This window comes from Ursus maritimus, unplaced genomic scaffold, assembly GCF_017311325.1.
Source record: "Ursus maritimus isolate PB19 unplaced genomic scaffold, ASM1731132v1 scaffold_5, whole genome shotgun sequence".
NCBI lineage: Eukaryota > Metazoa > Chordata > Mammalia > Carnivora > Ursidae > Ursus > Ursus maritimus.
In genome coordinates, this window is record NW_024426663.1 from 16274946 (window position 1) to 16289441 (window position 14496).

Here is a 14496-nt window from a genome sequence, read left to right on the forward strand (position 1 = left end):
TCATCAGAAAGAAGGCACTGTAAAAACCTCATGTGGTACTGTATATGCTATATATTCTATTCTATATTCTAATCATTTCAGAATTTAAGGCTATCATTTATTTTAAAACTATTATTTTAATCGTATGGGAATGAAAAAGCATTTGCAGACATACTCCCCTTCCGTTTCCCTGTCTCTATTTTTAAGCAACAAATAACTTAGTTTTTCGTATTTTCCTGTGTTCTCTGCGACACTGATAAGGGTCATAAAATATTACATGGAAACCAGACACAGAAAGAGAGAAAATACAGTGAAGAAAGCAAAAGGAAAACTAATAGTAGGACGAAAAATGTAAAGTAGGACATAGAAGTATAGATGCAATAAGGCTAAAAGAGACATGGGGTAGCGGTAAGGGTGAGATTGGAAATGATCTTGTGTGGCGTGCTGCTCCCCAAAAATAGCTAATATAATTTTTGGCTGTTTATGAGGAGGCATTCCCCCAGCGTGAAAGGAAAGCAAAACATAAATGTTTGAAAACAGAGAAGGTTACAGAGCACTGCTGTCTTCTGACTTCTTAAAAGTCTGGACGCAGCTTGCTTTGGCTGTCACGTGACTGACAGGCTGCTCTTTGCCAGATTTTTCTAACTGGGGCTAGGTTTGGGTAAGTGCTACTGCTAAGGCTCGTGTCCCTTCAGCCCCCTCTGAATGTGCTCCTTACATGCCCCTCTGGGTGTGTGTGTCCAGTCTGTATGAATTCGTTCAGTAAGTATTTACCATGGACTACACATTGTGCCAGGTGTCAGGGAAGTAGCAATGAATTACAACAGATAAATGTCCTTTGTGGAGGTTAGGAGGGGAGACAAATAATAAGCAAGGTAAATAAGGAAAGTTTACGATTGTGGGAATCGGTAGGAGAAATAGAGAGCAGAAAGAGAGGACCTGAAATATGTGGAGGGGAGGATTTGCATTTTTAGAGGAGTGGCCATGGAGGGCCTCACTGAGAAGATGGCATTTCTGGGACATTCTTTCTAGTCGTAATCTCCTACCACCTCCCACTGATAAAGACAGTACTTGCCCATCTGACTTTAGAGATCTTTTCTCAACTCCAGGCTACCTACTGAGCTCTGAAAGCTGTACCCTTATTCGTTCCCAGCAGTCTCTTCTTCTGGGTCCTTGAAAACCTCACCTTATGGTCAGATCCATTTTACAAGTCCTCTAAGATTTATGGTAACCATAAAGCATAGATAGGTACAAGCAAGTTATTAAAGTATTCCACTCTTCCTTGAGCTACCCATATAGAAAAATACAGCATATATATGGTGTCCTGGGGTTCACAGGCAAGGTTGCTTATATCCAGAGGTGAAGGGACAGAACCACTCCTGGCTGACCTGAAGGGTGAAGGATGAAGAGATCAGTATTTTGACATACCTGTGACCACTTTGCAACAGGCGCACAGGATGGAAGGCTCTGCCTCCTCATAGCTTCATTTTGCCACCTACCATAAAGCAACTATCTGAACCTAGATTCACTAAATCGATGTAGTCTAGAGGTGTGGGACCTGTCACTTTATTTCCTGCCAGAACTTGTATCCATCTCACTATTCCTTGTCCTTGTCATAGCTTGAGACAGGCTTTTCTCTAATATTTCACTTTACCTAGAATGCTTGATGTAAATCTGGGCACCTCAAAATTGGAAAGATAACAGCATAAATGTTAAAAAGAAGAAGAAGAAAAAGGAAAACAGAGAGCTGTAGTACATGTCTTAGGGGTGAAGAATTAAACTTGAAAACTTACAATATTTAGATGACCTTGTCTTGGTTTGGATATAGAAGGGGGCTGTTGATAACATGTACATCTCAAGCCCCACCTCCCCACCAGAACAGAAAGTGGAAAATTAATAATTTCTAAGTGAATTTGAGTTGTAGACAATTTTACTTTGCTAACATAACCCTAATTTTACTTTGCTTAGCCAGTGCAGATTAACTATTTACAGTGACTGAACTTACTGAATATTTGCTAAATATTTACTTTGATTTATTGCTGAAAATATATCTTGAGGAAATGACACTAAGGAGTTGTATCTCTTCTTTGTTAGTGAATAATCACTTGCTTCTAAAGATAGCAATGAGAAATCAACAGTAATTGCTTCTAGATGTGTTGTCATTCAGAATGTGTAGACAAGCTGAGTTTTCTAATATGTTTTTAGACACAGCTCAAATTAATTAGGTAATTGAAAATCTATACTTTGCCTTTGTAAACAGATCTTAAATTCAAGGCATATTAGCATATATGATACTGTACCACTTTTTCACTGCGTGGACTGCTCAAGCACTACAGCATTCCTCTTTCCACTCAAAGGTTATATATTCTAATCCTTTAAGTGATGCTTTCATGAACTAAATAGCACTTTTCAGGCAGTTTTTGTTCATTCCTGTAGAATTGGCCTTGTAGCTGTTATTCATCAGTTAGTTCCGTATTCATCGTTCTATGCTACCTTATAATTATTAGTTAATGTTAGGGATGAGTATTCTAAAAGTTGACCACCAGAAATTCTTGTGTTTTCAGTGAATCATTCATTATAATTAGCTAGAATCAGGAACTCTGGGGAAATAACTGATTAAAGAATCATTTAAAATAATTTATTTAACTATATATTTATATAGATCACCAATATTTGCCCTGATTATATATACTTAATCAAATCCAATATTTTCCTCTGATTTTGATTCTTGCAGTTTTCCAGTAATCACAGTGAATATAACTAGTTTCACTTCAGAAATCTCACTTTTAAAAAAAAATTAAAAATAGCCACCATGTTTTTTACAGCTTTCTGAACCAATTTGTGAAAAATCCTTCGAAGAATTTGGCAGTAAAGGTGACAACTCTCCTTTCACTGAGCTAACTCTTCCCTTTAAAGATAAAAAAATATATAATTATTTTTGGAATACTTTGGGGTAAATAACCAAATAATATGAATTTGTATTTTTACTTGAAAATTATATGTTATGAGTTAATTTGCAAGAGTTACTACTTTCACTGTCTCTATAGCAGTGTCTCATGGCTCTTAATGCTATGTCCCTAATTGTTGGAAAAGTAATTCGGGGACCAGTGGTCCCTAAGACAGAAATGTTCATCCTTTTTTACTATATATTAAGTATTGATCTCCCTTCCCACAGCTGTCTGTGCTTCACTTGTCCTCTATTTCTCCTTCCCTCTGTCAGTTCGGTCTGGGTCACTGCTCTTGATGGTTCTCTCTGTGTCTGTATATTGACCTCTGACTCTCCGTCTCTCATTTGGTTTAGTCTCTATGTATCTTACAGTTTTTGTCTCCTGTGTATCTCTTGCTTCAGTCTCCCCCACCTGGAGATTCACCTGGCAACCTGTGGTATCACATCTCCCCCAGCCCACAGTCTCTGCCTGCCCTGCCTGACCTGAGTGGTTTTTCTGGGTCCACTGCCCTTCACTCCTCTTTCACTGTGTGATATGTGCTTCCCTCAAGCCACATGGTCTCTGCTCCTTACCATGCATTCCCTGTCTGCTTCCATCTGCACCTTCCCTGCCTTCTCTGTCTGTCTTGTCAGAGACGGACATCAAGTCACCAATAACAAATCTGTCTCCTGACAAAATTACCCTGAAAACATTACTCTTCAAAAAACTCTTTTGCTTTCTAAAAGTGATTCAGAACCTCTAAAATAAATATTCTTTGGGTACCACAGTGAAAATGCAAAGTGAACATTAGGTACCATAAACAGGCCAAATATTTCCTGTTTATAAAATCCCAAGTTATAAATAAATATGTATATATTTAAATATATAAAATCCCAAGTTCTCAATTGGTTATCATTGCTTGAAAAGCAAGGATAATATTTATTAAAGTTTTTGTTTCATCATATTTTTAAAAAGATAGTCCTTTTTAGTTCTACTTAATGATATAGTTCTAAATAATGATAAATTTTGAGAGATAATTTGATCAATGAGTTTCATTTTTATGTATTAGAATTGATTTAACTGATACATGATGTCTAAATATTCCTTGAGAATTGGTATGGTATTTCTGTCCACATTGTTTGTTAATATCCCCTTCAGTCATATGTATCTCACCCCAAGTATTCAATATGTTATACCACTAAATAAATCTTACACCAGCTAGTTTACAGATGTTTTGAATAATCTCATGGCACAATCCTTGACAGAATTTAGGTGTATTACACAATTTCTTAATTTCTAAAATACTACAGAAGTTACTTTTTGAAAATTTGGGCAAAGAAACAGAAACATGATTTTAAGCTTTGTGTAGCAGTGATCTCTATAAATGAGACTTTTGTAAGAGACCCTAAATTTAAAATTTCTAATAACCGCCTAAAATCAGTATTGGCTTAGAGATTTTTTTATTTTTAGGGAATGTTTCAGGTATTTTTAAAAAGCAATATGAATTATTTCAGATTTTCACTTTTATTTCCTTTTGATAAATTGCCTTCAAAGAAATTTAGAGTCTTCTTTCCATTTTAATTTTGTGGAAAAGTAGCCATACCTTTCCTGCTTAGTTTCCAGAGGATAAGTGATTAAACTTTTAAAAAGGAATTATTGATTTAAGGCCACACATACAAGTGATTAAATATAACCAATATTTGGGAAACATTAGTGGGAAATAGTGGGAAGGCTACTTGTGGAACTAGATGATATGTGGTTTGAATTTTATAGTGAAAGTATAGTCTTCCATAACCTTTGTAGTGTAGACTTTTGCAGTGCTGTTATTATGAGAGAACAGTCTCTGAGAGTTACTTGGTTTTGCTTTTCTTCAGAAACAATATCAAGCATGTAAAATCAGCATAGGTGGTAAAGCTTACATTTCAGAAAACCCAAATTTAGTTATTTTTACCAATCACTTAATTATTTTAATTAATTTTAGAGCCTAACTTCATGTCTTTCCACAAATTTGGGTTATTCTTGGTTCTTTTGAGGCAAGAAACTAACTGTAAATATTTGTTCCTTAATTCCACAAAGATTTATTGAGGACTTAATATGTACTGGGCACTACTCTACACTCTAACAGTATAAAGATTGCTAGATGTGACTCTTGCCCCTCAAGGAGCTCGTGGTCTCCTAGCAAAAAGTCTTCTGTTTGTTGCAAAGATTCTCTTTGTTCATAAACAGAGGATGATCATTGAAATAGGTAGGGTGGGGAGGAAAGTTAAGGACATATGGTGAACTCCTTCAGGACCCGAGAGTAACTCTTAGTTCACTGACATCCTCCTTTATTGACTGGTACCCCACTGCTATCTAAGAGTCAGTGAGTCTTCTGAAAGTATCCACCTTCCTTCCATGCTAGTATTAGACCCTGACTTCACTTCAGATAACGTTTCAAATGAATATGTTGTCATTTCAAACTCTTTAATGGTAGTAAGTCACCATTTGTGAGGAGAAGCTTTGGATTTAGCATGGCTGGGGGTAGTTTATATTCTCCCAAATATGTAGGAGAATTAATTCTGTAATATCATCAGATGAAGATCTACAATCACCCTGCCTATAAAATGGGGATAATACTAGTACCATCTCACTGGGTAATGGTCAGAATTAAGTGAAATAATCCATATAGGACTGTTAAAATTGTACCTGACACATAGTTAGGACTCAATAAATACAGGCAGTCTTCACTTTGTATGGTCCCAAATACCCGAATTTCGGTTACCATAGTTTAGTTAAATAACACCAAATCCCCCCTAAAACAAGGTTCAAATTTCAGTTATCACAGTGTATTAACTGTGAATAATTGCATTAAACACAAATCTCTGTGTAAATAACAGATGGACATCATGATCAGCAGCCAATCACATCACTTCTTTCAAAATCTTTCACAGACCGATAACTGCATATCTGTTAGCCAGTTCATGCACAGACAGCACTATCTATCTTCCATTTTATAAAAATGGATAATCAAAAGAGAGACTTGGCCAACAAAGATGAAAGTGCACCAGTGAGATGGAATGCTGAAAGTAAAATTGTAAAGTGCTTGTGACGAAAAAGATGAAGATGTCCCAGAGGAAGTGACGCTAGCAAAAAACACTTTGCATGAAATGAACTCTCAGAGATATTTCACGACATTGCAAGTGCGAAGGATAAAATGTTGGAAGCTGATCCAAACTTAGGAGCATGAAAATTAGCCAAGGCAGAGAAAAGTTTTCCTTGAACTGTATCATAAGTTATATGAAGAGAAGGCAAGCACTATTCAAACTACTTTAGTAGGTTTTTTACAAAGAAGTCAAGCATTTAATTCTCCATGTTTCTAATGTTTTAAACTACAGTGTACTAAATATAATCGGTTTTTACCATTTTTTCATTCCCCTACTCATTTTTTGCAGGCAGTAGGAGGATTTTTAATGTTTTGACCAAAAAAATTTTAAAGGTCATCAAACAACCATAGTTTTTCCCATTGATTATCATGATCAGTTTGCATGGTTTCGACTTGTAAGGTCATTTTTATAATCATTTTATACGGTGCAAAGCAAGGGCTTCCTATAGCTATTGTTATTAGAAATTACTTTATCCAGCAAATCACGTACTGTGGGTTTAGATAAATTGCTCATTCCTTTTCAATATTTGAGAATTAAAAACTTTCATTTCTTTCCTGCTTCTGTCTTTGTATTTTCTAGACTAAGTCCTGATTCTAGTCATGTCTTATCACAGGGTTAACTCTTACAGCCTCCCAGTGTATCTTGTACAGAAATACGGTATTTATCCTCAATTTGCCTGTTCTTCAATATTCAACCTCATTTCTTCATTCTTATAAACCTACTATAATTCCATGCTGACCCTTTCCCTTTCATTCTTCCTGCTAATGTCCTGTTCTTCCACGCTTTCCCTGAAAGACTATTGGTTCTTTAATACATTGTCTTCCTTTCAAAATGACACCTGCCCTAGAACATATCCTTATGAGAAACTTCTTTAAATTCATTGGTTTCTTCCTTATGTTTCATCTACATTTCTGTCAATCATAAAAAAACAAATGTCTTTCTTGAATTTAAATTATTACAAGAAATTCAATGTAAGCAAAATGTAAAATTCTAGCTGGAAGTTAACCAAGTTAACACTTGGAAATGATGCCATGATTGGCAACAAAATAAAAATTAAAAATAAATGCTGTGCATTTTCACTATATACCTTATTATACTTCTGGAACCATGTGAATGTGTAGTTGAACATTCAAAAAGATAGTTAAATTTTCATTAAATACGTAGTGATCATTAAAATCTTGCTTTCAGTTCTCCATTCATAGCGGCTTTGACATAATTGCTTCCTAGAGCTCTGAGCTCTCAGAAGGTGAAACCGTCATCTGCCTGATATTATCTGCACACATATTGGATGGAGAACAGGCTCCTGAGCTGCAGTGAACTCTAGACAAATAAATGTGGATTTGGGCCTAAGTCTTTTGCTCGGAAGAGAGGCAGATAGCCTGGTTGGTCGTCTTTAAGACCTTTGGAATCATTGTGAGATGACTTTGAAGAGGATTCGCTTTAATAACCTAACTTATTACCTCACTGTGTAAAACCAAGGACTTTGTCAGGTTTAAAATGCTAAAAGGAGGGTGCCTGGGTGGCTCAGTTGGTTAAGCATCTGCCTTTGGCTCAGGTCATGATCCCAGGGTCCTGGGATCAAGCCCCACATCAGGCTTCCCTGCTCAGCGGGGAGCCTGCTTCTCCCTCTCCCACTCCCCCTGCTTGTGCTCTCTCACTTTCTCTCTCTCTCAAATAAATAAAATAAAATATTTTAAATAAATTAATTAATTAAAATAAAATGCTAAAAGGGGGGACGCCTAGGTGGCTCAGTCTGCTAAGCATCCAACTCTTGATTTCAGCTCAGGTCAGGATCTCGGGGTCCTGGGATCAAGCCCTGCATCAGACTCCTTGTTCAGCGGGAGTCTGCTTAAGATTCTTTCCCTCTCCCTCTCCCTCTGCCTCTCCCCTTGTGCTCTCTCTCTCTCTCAAATAAATAAATCTTTAAAAAATTAAATAATAAAATGCTAAAAGGAGTTTTTAATTTATATATTGGAATAAAGTTACTGTATTGGAGCTTAAAATCTTTTTATTTTTAAGATTTTATTTATTTGACAGAGATAGAGACAGCCAGCGAGAGAGGGAACACAAGCAGGGGGAGTGGGAGAGGAAGAAGCAGGCTCCTAGCGGAGGAGTCTGATGTGGGGCTCGATCCCATAACGCCGGGATCACGCCCTGAGCCGAAGGCAGACGCTTAACCGCTGTGCCACCCAGGCGCCCCTGGAGCTTAAAATCTTAAGTCCGGTACTACCTTTGCAATTTTCCGTGGTTATTATTGCGTTTCATGTTACTGAATATAAGTGTTCATTTTTCCAAAAAAGGTATAAGTGTCTCTATTTGGCTTATTTTAGCTCATAGTTTCTTAAGGAGATTCCAGGGAAATTCACAGAGGCCTCAGATTTGTGATGGTATTGGCACCAAGATCAATTAATTTGGAATCTCTTTAACAAAGTAATAATTCTCACAGCACCTGAAAGAGTTATATCTCCTGTAAACAGAAATTCTATTCTATTTCTCATTTACTTCTCTGAGGCCATGTCACCTCCTGAATTACTGGTTTCATTGGTCATAAGCTGTCACTTCTGTTAGGTGTATTTTACTGTGCAGTATAATGGGAAATTTTTCATTAAACAAGTTGTGTATCTCCTGCTCCAAAGTGTAAGCAGGGTACAAATTTGAATGTAGAAGACAGTGACTAGAATAATCAGTGCAAGAATATCCTTAAAGCGTTTCTTGTGTAACAAGGGCAGACTCAGCTCAAAAGTTTGTTTAAATCCTGCTTGACATAACAAGAACCTTTACACTTTATCTATCTGGGACTATCTGTGAACAAACCTGACTCATCACCAGAGTGCCTTTCAACTCAGCCCTGTTCAGCTCAATTGCTCTTCCTGCCTTATAGAGACATTTAAAATTCTTTGAGGCTTCTGGTGAAGGCTGTAGAGTTTTTATATTTAATACTATTATATAGCCCAGGAAGTTCATAGTTCATGAATACCACAGCTCCACAAAATATAATGGAAGGATTTTTCCCTAAATACATACAATCTCTTTGTAGTCCGGCTGTGTGGTTGTTGGTATATTCCTGTCTTGAGCTTTTATTTCTGAGCAGTAGCTATATCACAGCAGAGTCTTTTTTTTTTTAATAACAAAAAGAAGTAACAACAAAAAAACGTCCTTCATAATCTTAATCTGAAAAGAAATTCTATGTTGGCAGCCCTACTACGTTCTAGTTTTTCTCTACGTATTTTAGAAGAGTAAAGCCGTCTCACATTACTCTTATTCACCAATAGCTGTCCTTTCGCCCTGTTCTTGTCCTCAGTTCTCTCCTATGCAGAACAGTGCTATTAGCTATTTTGTGAATTTATTTCCTAGAGCAGTAAGTGATTTTTTGTAGTGACCACATTGATCTGGTTGCCCTTTTCCATTTTATCACAACTTCAGTGTTCTTCATCTATGTCCTTTACCTTCAGGTACCCTTTTTCTTAATTGCTTGACTTATCTTTGATGTCTCACTTTGTCTTACACAGTTTTCTACTTAAAACAAGGATTAACAGTTTAATCATTTTAGTGCATTTTGAGGTAGTTTTCTGTGAACTAAATTGTTGTAAAGTGTGCTGCTGATTTTCTCCTTGGAACATGGAAGGCATCTTTTCTTACTATGCTCAGCTGCCACAGTTTTCCTGGGTGCTTGACTTGACTTCCTACACCCAGAGAGAAACCTCTCAGTGCCTGGTGCGTGGATCTTGTCCCCTGCCTTTGCCTCTCGTCTTGCTCCTTGATTAATGTGGCTCTTGGGGACCTACACCTGCCCTTCAGGTGACAGTGCCTTTACACCCTGATGCCTGGTCAGTGCTAAGTTATTAGGACCCCTGTGGAGTGGGGAAAAACATGAAATTAGCACCATCTAGTCTACCTTGCCCTCTCCACCGGACTTGTACATCATTCTTAGATCTTCTGCTCTGCTCTGTTGACTTAATTCCGTGCAAAGAGCTTGTTTTGTTTTGTTTTTGGAGCCTCTGCTAAAGAAATGAACTTCCCATATATTCTTTTTTTATGATAATTTTTTATTATGTTATGTTAGTCACCATACAGTATATCCTTAGTTTTTGATGTAGTGTTCCATGATTCATTAATTGTGTATAACACCCAGTGCACCATGCAGTATGCACCCTCCTTAATACCCATCACCGGCCTATCCCAATCCCCCACCCCTCTCCCCTCTGAAGCCCTCAGTTTGTTTCTCAGAGTCCATAGTCTCTCATGGTTCATTCCCCCTTCTGTTTACCCCTCCTTCCTTCTTCCCTTCCTTCTCCTACCAATCTTCCTGCTATTATGTTCCATAAATGAGTGAAACCATATGATAATTGTCTTTCTCTGCTTGATTTATTTCACTTAGCATAATCTCCTCCAGTCCCATCCATGTTGCTGCAAATGTTGGGTAATCGTTCTTTCTGATGGCTGAGTAATATTCCATTGTATATATGGACCACATCTTCTTAATCCAGTCATCTGTTGAAGGGCATCTCGGCTCCTTCCACAATTTAGCTATTATGGACAATGCTGCTATGAACATTGGGGTGCATATGGCCCTTCTCTTCACTACGTCTGTATCTTTGGGGTAAATACCCAGTAGTGCAATTGCTGGATCATAGGGTAGCTCTATTTTTAACTTTTTAAGGGACCTCCACACTGTTTTCCAAAGTGGCTGTACCGGCTTGCATTCCCACCAACAGTGTAAGAGGGTCTCCACATCCTCTCCAATATTTGTTATTTCTTGCCTTGTCAATTTTTGCCATTCTAACTGGCATAAGGTGGTATCTCAGTGTGGTTTTGATTTGAATTTCCCTGATGGCTAATGATTTTGAACATTTTTTCATGTGTCTGTTAGCCATTTGTATGTCTTCACTGGAAAAGTGTCTGTTCATATCTTCTGCCCATTTTTTGATTTGATTATTTGTTTCTCGTGTATTGAGTTTGAGAAGTTCTTTGTAGATCTTGGATACCAGTCTTTTATCTGTAGTGTCATTTGCAAATATCTTCTCCCATTCTGTGGGCTGCCTTTTAGTTTTTTTGACTGTTTCCTTGGCTGTGCAGAAGCTTTTTATTTTGATGAAGTCCCACAAGTTCATTTTTTCCTTTGTTTCTCTTGCCTTTGGAGATGTGTCATGAAAAAAGTTGCTGTGGCCGATGTCAAAGGGGTTGCAGCCTATGTTGTCCTCCAGGATTTTGATGGATTCCTGTCTCACATCGAGGTCTTTCATCCATTTGGAGTTTATCTTTGTGTATGGTGTGAGAGAGTGGTCAAGTTTCATTCTTTTGCATATAGCTGTCCAATTTTCCCAGCACCATTTACTGAAGAGACTGTCTTTTTCCCACTGGATGTTTTTTCTGCTTTGTCAAAGATTAGTTGCCCAAAGAGTCGAGGGTCCATTTCTGGGTTCTCTATTCTGTTCCATTGGTCTGTGTGTCTGTTTTTGTGCCAGTACCATGCCGTCTTTGTGATCACAGCTTTGTAGTATAGCTTGAAATCAGGCAATGTGATGCCCCCAACTTTCTCATATATTCTTGAACAAAACCCTCTCCTCTATCTGGAACATGAGCAGCTTTGGGAGAGAGGCATTTGGAGAGATGAGGAAGCAAGGATCACCTTCCTAGCCAATAAAATAACTGGTCAACAGGATGATGTGAGTCAGAGCCTGATCTCCTTCACATCCAGGTGTTTTTATGCACATACGGTACTGAGAATACTGTGTATAGCTCATGCGTTAGCACGTTGTTTGGACCATCAGTACAAAATAAACGGTGTCTGCAATGTCCATAGGAGCTTTCATCTCTTCTGGGTGGGGGAGCGAAGACTACATGAAGCTCCAGCTAACCACTTAGGACAACCAATTTCTCTAAGTGGAAACGCAGTAAGTTCAGGGCTGAGTGATCCCTAGTGTATGGGCAAAAGTTTCCAAAGAGATGAAACTTGAAGCAGAACCTACAAGAATGTTTATTATTAACTTCACCTCCACTATTTCCTGCTTCTTACCATTAGTGGATCCTGGCAGCTGGTTTTGCTGTCTTAGAATAGAGAATACTTATGGAGAGCCTAATAATACGAACCCTGATGCTTTGTGCGTTTCTGCTTGAAAGTTAACTTCTCTGAATTCCAAAGATCCTAATAATAGAAAACTGTTAACTTCTCTTTGAGCAAATATAGCTGTCCTGTTCTCCTGACAGTTTTTCTTCTTCCCCAGTTAGATTATAAATACATGGAAGCCTGGGACCATGTGTTTCTTATCCTTACTTTGTAATTCCCTATGGATAAGACTGGCCTGCTTCGTACATTGTAATCTAATCACTTACTAAGAGGTCTCTGTATTTGCTGAAGGTGATGGATTAGCCTTTCAAGCGCCCCAGCCCCAGCAGTGCTGGTTGTCTTGGGCATTCCCATCACCGGCCTTCTTCTGATCTCTATTTCTCTTCCAACCAACTATGCTCCTGCTTTTTTTCGCTGATCACCCCATTTCCATAGCATATTAAATATACTTTTAAGGAGATGTCAAGACTTCCCTTAAGAATATGGGCTTTTATTTGTGACAGCACTTATGCATTAACAGGAGATAGGCATGTTGGCAGATGATATCTGACCGAGTACAGAGAAAGCCTTAATCAAGAGCACCCAAGTTAATTTTAAAACCCACCTTTTTAATTTAGTAAATGTGTTTAGCTACTGTTTTAACTCGGTAAATGTAATCTTTCCTCAAATTCAGTTGAATTCACTTTTTTCCAATTCACTAAAAATATTTTTATTCAGCTATTGTTTTTAGACAACTGATGAACGTTTCTCTGTGGTTCTCTTTTGCAAATGGACTGGTTTCAATATGTGGACCTTAATTTATTTAATCGCTCTCTTTTATTCTTTGTGATCCGCCTTTCTATCTGTTTGGCAGACACTGCTTGCTTTGTAGTTTTGAAAAAAAAAAATAGCATGTTAGTATACCTGGAAAGAACAGATACCAGCAAAATTATTCTTAGGTGAAATTTTGTAACTCATAAACTGTTTTTCATAGACTATCATCTTGAAACCTACTTCAAAGCAAACATGGAAGTCTTTTCACCATTAATGCTACACAGATTCATTTATTTAATATTAAACAAATACTGATTAACTTCCTGCTCTGTGCCAGATATAGTTCCAGGTGGTGAGGATTTAGCATTGAACCAGACAGACAAGAACCTTGCTCTTTGCCACCACACGTCCTAGCCAGGGCCGCAGCAGAGATGCAGACAACAGTAACATATGTAGCCTGTCCAGGTGGCAGCTGACTTCCCAATTCTTTTTCCCTTTACCAGTACTTTAAAGCCACATCTATAACCTTGTTACCTATAGTGTTGTGTTGTATCTAGTCTCACAGAACTACTACCTCCATCTAGTAAGAGCTGTTTAAGGGCCTTGTTCTAGTATGGGAGAGAAAGAATGGAGAGGCTTCTGGCAGAGTCAAGTTTCTTGTTAAGCTGAAACTAAACGTGCTGTACTTTCAGAATTGTAAAGGTGAGAATTCATTCACTCATTCAGCAAACATTTGTTGAACCATATATCAGTCAGGGTTCTATTATGTTTCAGGCTTTATAGCATCTACATGTCCTTAAGTACCTCACACTCTAGATGGAGGGAGAGAGACATAAAATAAATAATTACTGATAAATGTTACAATAAAAACATATATCAAGTACAAGGGGAGCACCACAAAAGCAGAGGGGTAGGTTTCACCATAAAGTCACTTCTAAACTGCATCTTACAGGTGGCTGGAAATAGAGCATGCTTCTTTTTATTCAGGGAATGTTTACTGAACACCTTCTGTGAGCCAAGCACAGTTGTAGGCACCATAGACACAGCAGTGACCTGGACAAAGTCCTGCTCTCTTTGCAGCAGAGAAACATACAATAAGCATATAGACAAATAATTATATATTAGGTGGTGATACCTAATAATAACCACAAAACAAAGCTTAATAAAGGGAACAGAGAATGACAAGGGATACTGTTTTAGATCAGATAGAGAAGGCCTCTCTAATGAGATGACATTTGATTAGAATCCTGAATGAATGAGAGAATGAGACCAAAAAGCAAAGGGAAGCCATTTTAGACAGAGGGACCAGCATGACTAAAGGCATAATAATCATGAAAAGCATGGCCTCTTCAGTGCAAAGTGAGATATTCTCACCGAGCATGGAGTATGACGGGGTAGAGGGATTCGGGGAGAGTGTGGTAGATGAGGCTGGGAAAGAAGGAAGGAAGGGAAGAAGGGAGGAGGGAGAAAGAAATGGGAAAGGTCAAGAACAGTCTCTAGGTCTAAACTTGGGTGACTGAATGGGTGGTAATGCCATTAACCAGCTCAGGGAGCCCTGGAGGAGAGGCAGGTTTAGGAACGCAAATAATGAATTTGATTTGGGGCAGTGGGAAATACAGAACCGGAT

General features: G+C 38.0%; 1 protein-coding gene across 3 annotated transcripts in view; it reads left to right on the forward strand.

The window, feature by feature from the left end:
* FAM172A (family with sequence similarity 172 member A) overlaps window positions 1-14496 on the forward strand; it is a 419583-nt gene that overhangs the window by 288072 nt on the left and 117015 nt on the right. The gene's annotated exons all lie outside the window — the stretch shown is intronic.